Below are 7,609 nucleotides of genomic sequence, written 5' to 3'. Positions count from 1 at the left end.
ATATATATATATATATATATATATATATATATATATACATACGCACACACACACTCATTTATGCATTGCAGTAATATATAATTGCATATAACTATATATAAATACATGTACGTATGCGTGTATATATTTGTATATGCATACACACTCACACACACACATACACACACTGCATTGTTTCAGTCTTACTCTCAGAGTTTGGCTTTGTGTTTATACATACATATGGTGTGCATATAGACATTACACTTAATCACGATTCATATATATACGTTACATCAGTGAATACCCAAGTATAAACACGTACACACACATTCCATGTAAATTTATTTATACATGCATCACAACAATTGATTAGAAAAGCACATATATACATTGTATGCATTCCTTTCTCTTTGTGTATGTCTGTATATGTAAAAGTTTAAAGTTTATTGAATAGATCTGCGCAATATACATTATATATATACGCGCGCGCGTGTGTGTGTGTGTACATATTGAGGAGGAGAGAAAGAGGGGCTATTCTCATTTGTTGACCAAAATAGTTTTCTGGTATTTCTATATTGATGGCTCTTTCATTAGAATACATACATAAACACAACACATGCAAATTAAAAATTTTTTATCGTTTGTGTATGTGTGTATGTGCAGTTTGTGTTTATATATATGTAAGTGTAAAAAAACATATCTCTTTCCACACATCTATCCAACAACTGACCGAATTAGCTCTTTCTTCTGTTACTCTATATTCACTAGGTCATTGGAAAATGTATCAAAAACAGTGGCTTCTTGGTGAATACACATCATCATCATCATCACATTATCATCATCATCATGAAACAAATAATGGCACCATCAATGCCAAAATCAACCTCATTAGAAATATTTTCATTGTGGTCAGGAATCATGCTAAACCTGATATACTACCAACATCTTTGGTCAGCTAGAAATAACAGCTGAATCTTTCTTAAATCACACTGTACCACCTTATGTATTGAATGATCACATTTAATATATAGGATTTTTAGTCCTAGATACTTAAAATGATGAACTTAGCTAGAATGACTTTCATCTCCTTGATCAGACCTTAATTAACAACAATAGCATCTTTTCATTTTCCATTTCCATGGCCTCTCTTGAGTCACCTCATCCTTAATTTCTTTCCACCTGTTTTCATCATCATCATGATTGGCTTGTCTCATCCCCATACTTGTTAGATCAGTAATTATAGGTCAATGATAAGCTCTTTTCTCATTCTTTCTCAGTCATCTGATAATACATCTTTAGTCAGATTTTATGCTTTCTAACAAACCTAATTTCTGTTTGAGCTTTGCTCAAAAAATGAGTCTATTTTTCCCTGAGTGATAATTGCCATGATAAATTTACTTGAAACCACAGTCTTTAAATGAAAAAAGCTACCAGTTTATATTTGTTCCTTTGTTTTAAGCTCGTTTTTCTATACTGGCATGGGTTAGTGGTTCCCAAATTTTTTAAGGCTAATAACCCCTTGGCACTCAGGCCACATTCCTAGCACTCCTCCCTCTCCCCACCACAAATACAAACCACTTTCTGCAGCAAATTCAAAACAACTGCATTTCACAAATAAAACTTAAGCCTAATTAACCTATGAATATATATTTTTTTACATCTATCACCCCCCCCCCACACACACACACATTTTGGCCACCCCATTATCATCCTACTTTTCTTCAATGATCCCCTGGATCTTTCCACTGCCCATTTTGAGAACCACTGGAGATGAATATGTTATTGAGGTATTGTTGCCAGTACCTCCTGACTGGCTTTCATGCCAGTGGCACGTAAAAGCACCCACTACACTCTCGGAGTGGTTGGCGTTAGGAAGGGCATCCAGCTGTAGAAACTCTGCCAAATCAGATTGGAGCCTGGTGTAGCCATCTGGTTTCACCAGTCCTCAGTCAAATCGTCCAACCCATGCTAGCATGGAAAGCGGACGTTAAATGATGATGATGATGATGTTATACAGTTGGATGCCCTCCAATGCCTCTTGCTAGTCTTTACCTGTGTTTTTCATGTAAGGGATCTTTTTTTTCTGCATGTCTTTAAAAGGCACAAAGTAAGCAGGTGATTTATTGATAGGAGAAATGCCAACTGAGTATTGCATGAATGTTGTGACTTACATTCTTGCCTTACATTCTGAGTTCAAATTCCACCGAGGTTGATTTTGCCTTTCATCCTTTTGGGGTTGATGAAATAAGCACCAGTTATACACTGGGGACAATGTAATCAACTCCTTTGCCTTTCACCCCCTTTTGGGGTCAATTAAATAAGTACCAGTTGAGTACTAGGGTCGATGTAATTGAGTGTGCCCCTCACCCAAATTTCAAGCCTTGTGTCTACAATAGAAAGGTTTCTATTATTATTATTATTATTATTATTATTATTATTATTATTATTATTATTATTATCATTATTATTATTATTATTATTTAGTGACTGTTCTAAATCCATTCTATCTCATATCACGAAGCAACAAGGGGTTTAGGAATCGTAGCACATTTTACAAAAAGAAAACAAAAATATATTGTGGCAGGAATTATGATGATAACACATTGTGCTGTAACTCATCATGTGTTCATATGTGTACATAAAGACATCCAATAGGTGTTGGGTATGCATATATACATAAACATATGTGTAACCTAAGTTAGCTGTGAGAAGGGAATTCTAATCCAGTATCCTAACAATCTTCCTTTATTTGGTCTTGTAGTCAGAAACTGAAGGATTTCTTCATCAAGTCTCTTCTTTTTCAACAAAATTGTAATTGAGGTAAAAGAAATGTGTCAAATGTAGATGTTTGTTTTGTGTGTGTGTGATCTATACTCAAATGTGTATTTTATTCCTGTCAAGTGAGACATCTCAAGTTCAAATCAAGACTAAACGATCCCTCCAAGGGCTGAAAGATAAAACAACACAGATGAAGATAAACCTGAAAACTAATCTATTTTCTTAAATGCTCAGTCAGCTTTCACTGCCCAATTCTCTTTCTTGTAATACTCTGTGTTTTTGTGTGCATGTGTGTATGGGTATTTTTTTTTTTTTTTTTTTTGGCATGTGTGTATCTTTTATTTTATGCATGTGTCTTCCTCTCTGTATCTCCTTGTATGTCTGTTTTTCTCTGTTCTTCTGTTTTCAGTCTCTTTCTCCATCTCTGCCAACTGTCTCTTCTTATGTTAGTCATTTAATAACTCTTTTTAAACTCATTTGTTCAATCGTTCCTTCTCTCTTACCCTTTGTCTTCTCTTGTGTGTGTGTATATGTATATGTGTGTGTGTGTGTGTACTCACCCCCACATTTCCTTCTCGTTCCTCTCTTTCTTTGCTCTTCTCTTTCCAGTCTTTCTTTTCCCTACTTCTATCTTAACTGTTCTTCTTTCTGTTAGTCATTTAATAACTCTTTTCAAACTCATTAATTCAATCTTTCCTTTCTCTCGCTCTCTCTCTCCTCTCCTCTTTCTCTCTTTCTTCCTCTCTCTTTCGAGCTATATCTCTCCTCTTCACTCTCGTTTACCCACACTCACACGGTCATTCAAAACTGCACTCATTTTCACTCCATCCCACTTTCTCTTCTTCTCACTTCCCTTTTGAATCTCTTCCTCTCTCTTCCTCTTCACCTGCTCTGTCATCACTTACACACATAAATGCACACACATTCATATTCTTTTAACTTTCCATATAATACTGTATTTACCTAACTCTTAGTACTACATTCTATCACTCCCTCTAATTCACTTTTATTCCCGCTCTGCCTGTCTGTTTGTCTGTTTGAATGTCTGTCTGTATGTCCCTCTCTCTCTCTCTCTTGCTTGGACTTTCATCTCATTACTTATTCCTACCCATAATAAACATGTACATGTGTATAGGTATGTTCACAGCTGTATCCTTAGCATCTAAATATTGGATTGCGTGACTGTCTTTCCATGTTCTTATGTATCGTAAACATAATGATAGCACGTGTGTGTGCGTGTATATGCACACACACACACACACACGTTTCCATGTATGTTTGCCTGTATAATGAAATGGTTGTGTGTTCACACATACGTGTTTTCCTGTCGGTGAAGCTATGAAAATGTTAAACTATCAATAGTTATATAAGTGTGTAACTTTTGATTTGCATGAAGCTACATGTATACACACACACACACACACACACACACATGCACACACACACATACGTATACGTATGTATATTCATATGTATGTATAAGTATGTGTGTGTGTTTGCACTCAAATATGTTTTATGTATAGGTGAGTATCTGTAAATATTTATATATTCTGCAGATGCATGTATAATTGTATGTATGATTATAGTTTCATGTGTATATGGTTGAATTTACAAAATGTGTGTGTGTGTGTGTGTGTGCATGTGTGTGTGTGTGTATGAGTGTGTGTGTGTGTGTGTGTGTGTGTGTGTGTGTGTGCATGTGTATGTGCATGCATGCTGCCAAAGACATTAAGTCCCACATAATTCTCTAACTTAACAGCCTTCCACTACTTGTGTGTTGGAAACCTACTCAAAACCCTCTCAGAAATCTAATTAACCTACTTCATTATTTCCCATCTTTCAGATGGTGTTTGACTTCAGCTGCTAAGTTTGGACAAAAACCGTAACACAGTAAGGTGAGTTTGCAACATTTCGTCTTTATAATATACTCTACACTTAAGTTCAAACTATGATTGTTTAAGAAACTTCTTCCAAGCTACACTTTTTCTCTTCATTTTAGTTTCGTTTAGAAATGCTTCAATGAGCAGTATTTTTATAAAATTCCCTTTATTTTTTTCTCTTTTTTTCCCCTTTTCTTTGCTCATTTAGTAATTTTCTTTTTCTTTTTTCCTTTTTAAAGATTCTATTGTATTATTCACTTTCTGGAGAATGAAGCAGAAACTAGAGGGATATAAGAATAGGTACTTTCTGTAATATCAATTGAGGTCTAATGATTCTAAGTTCAAGACATTATCATCATCGTCATCATCATCGTCATTGTCATCATCATCATCATCATCATCATCATCATCATCATCATCATCATCATCATCATCATCATCATCAGTTTTCCGCCCATTTTCCCCTGCTTGCTCGGCATCTTACCACTTGTTGTAGTCCTTTGTCATCTCTCCTTTGTGAGAGACAGTCTCTTTGGATCAACCTTTACCATTTCATCCCTTGTCTTCTTATTCTGCTTTTCTCTTCTGCAGGTTTCTTCCACTTGAATCATTTGGCACATTTCTTTTTTTCTTTCTTATCCAAATGTCAGCCTCCATGTCCATCACGCATTTGTACTTGTACAGTCTTCTTTCTTATACACCAGGTTCTGAATCCTATAATGGTCAGTTTTGTCTCCTTTCAAGATATTTTAGGAAAAAGGGGTGAAATATTTTTCAACCATTTTTCCTTCCAGATCAATGAAATAAGTAGTAGCATTATACTAAAATCACCCCTTTATGTTCTGAGTTGAAATTATGCCAAGGTAAACTTATGCTTTCATTCTTCAGAGATTTATGAAATAAAGTACCCTCAACTATTGGGGGTAATAGAATCAACTGTTCCCTAACCCCTATGTTAGCATTTAATACTGTATACTACAGTCAACTCAGCTGATTATGCTTCTTGTACTAAGAAAATATTAAAAGATATGGCCAAAAGATATTCTCTTCTTTAAGCTTCTCTTAAAGAATAACAATAATAATAATAATAATAATAATAATAATAATAATAATAATAATAATGATAATACAATCCATTAAAATTTGAGATTGTAAAGATTTGGATCATGAAATCTGTACAATTTCCAGGTTAACTTTTTATAGAGAACTAGTGATAAGGAAGAGTGGCGATATTCTTGAGAAAATTCTGGTGATCAGTAAGAATGAACTGAATGTTTGTTCTAGAAGAAGTTCAGGCTGGAGGCAATGGATATCTTCCAGATATTCCCATCCTGACAGTGCTCTTAAGGAGCCAGGTTCAGTTATTGTTAGTTCTAGATAAACTCTAGAGGTTTAGAACTATTGTTATTGAGACTTCTTCAGGATGCACAGCAAGTGAAGAAGCAAGATAACAATTCTGCATGTTTCTGGAGTTATACTACATAGCTGTTGTCATATGTCTAGAAGATCTAGCTATCAGCTGTGGGCAGGGCAAGCAGTTTTCCTACTCTATGGTCCCTATGGAGAAAGTGGTTGTCAAGTAGACATGACAGAAAGGGTTGAAGTCAGATACTTTTCTCGTTAATTTAGCTCTCATTGATTTTTTTAAAGTTTCAGTTGGAGTGAAAAGTGAGAGTGGAAAGAGTGAAGTGTTGCACTTGTGGTTAATTTGCTGAAAGATGAATGGGAGTGGTGAACATGGTTGAAATAAATGGACCTACTCTCAGCATGCAGTCTTGTCAAGATAGTGAAATGGGATGATTTGAAAAGAGATTCAGCTGCTTTTTCTAGCTGGTCAAATGACTATGTATAGGTCCCATTGTTTCACTCATAGACTTGTTGATTAATGTAGAGGTGAGTAAGTTTTCGATAATTACCTGTGTATATGTAATTATACATATGTGTTGAGCTCCTGGACAGTTTCTTTCTACCAAATACATTGAAAAAGGCATCGGTTGGCCCATGGCTGCTACATTGTGGAAATGATCATAAAAGCCATATGATTGCAAGGCAAAATTCTTAGCCATAAACACTATGATACTGGGTTGGTATCGATAGAGTTAACAAATGCTATTAGCAGCTTTATAAAGAGAAGTATAACGTTAGTAGATAGTTGAGTGAATAAATAGAAATTGAACAAGCTAAAACAAAAATTCCTGTAAAAGGAATGCCACCTGCATTAAGTCTTTAGGAACTTTGTAGCTTTTACATGAGTAAAATGGCGCCATAGAAAATTTCAACAATTTATCTGTAAAGCAGATGGTCTTGATGTATTTCCCAACCCACTCCTGCCAACATCACCTCTACTAATTCTAGTACCACATCTACCAATACCATACCAACACCAATACTATATCATCACTACCATCGTTTATGTTTCCGTTACCATCTGTACTGCTACCAATGCAAACTGAATCATCATCATTATCACTGCTACTAAATACTGCAGTCACAATCACTATTAATACCGCTACCTTAGCAACATAACTAACATCACCATTAATTTTACTACCACCACCACCACAGTACTACTACCACCGGTACTACTACCAGTACCACCACCACGACCACAACCACCGCTACTATTACCATTATTATGGGCATCATAACTATCAACATCATTACTACCCTAGCACTATCGCTGTCACCTCTACACCTCCATCACTAATGCCAAATGACTCTCACCACCCAACACTACCACCTTCACTTTCAGTATCACCACGTCTTCCTCTACCACTATCATCGCCAACATTATCACCTCTACTTTCACCAATGCAACCACTACTACCAACACAACTACCACCACCACAACTACCACCTCCACAGCTACCTCTACCACCACAGTGACCACCATCACCAACACAACCACCTCCACCACCACCACCAACACAACCACCACCAACACCAACACCAACACCACCACCACCACTGCC

At 36.0% G+C, this 7,609-nt stretch overlaps 1 protein-coding gene across 2 annotated transcripts in view; it reads left to right on the top strand.

Moving 5' to 3' along the window:
- Positions 1-7,609, top strand: part of LOC106867500 (semaphorin-5A) — a 308,833-nt gene that overhangs the window by 152,681 nt on the left and 148,543 nt on the right. For both annotated transcript variants that reach the window (XM_052968682.1, XM_014912385.2), the window contains exon 3: positions 4,601-4,652. The gene's annotated coding sequence lies outside the window, so the exon portion shown is untranslated. The remainder of the gene's footprint in view (positions 1-4,600; positions 4,653-7,609) is intronic.

Source organism: Octopus bimaculoides, chromosome 6, assembly GCF_001194135.2.
Source record: "Octopus bimaculoides isolate UCB-OBI-ISO-001 chromosome 6, ASM119413v2, whole genome shotgun sequence".
Lineage (NCBI taxonomy): Eukaryota > Metazoa > Mollusca > Cephalopoda > Octopoda > Octopodidae > Octopus > Octopus bimaculoides.
This window is presented reverse-complemented; position numbering and strand designations above follow the sequence as displayed.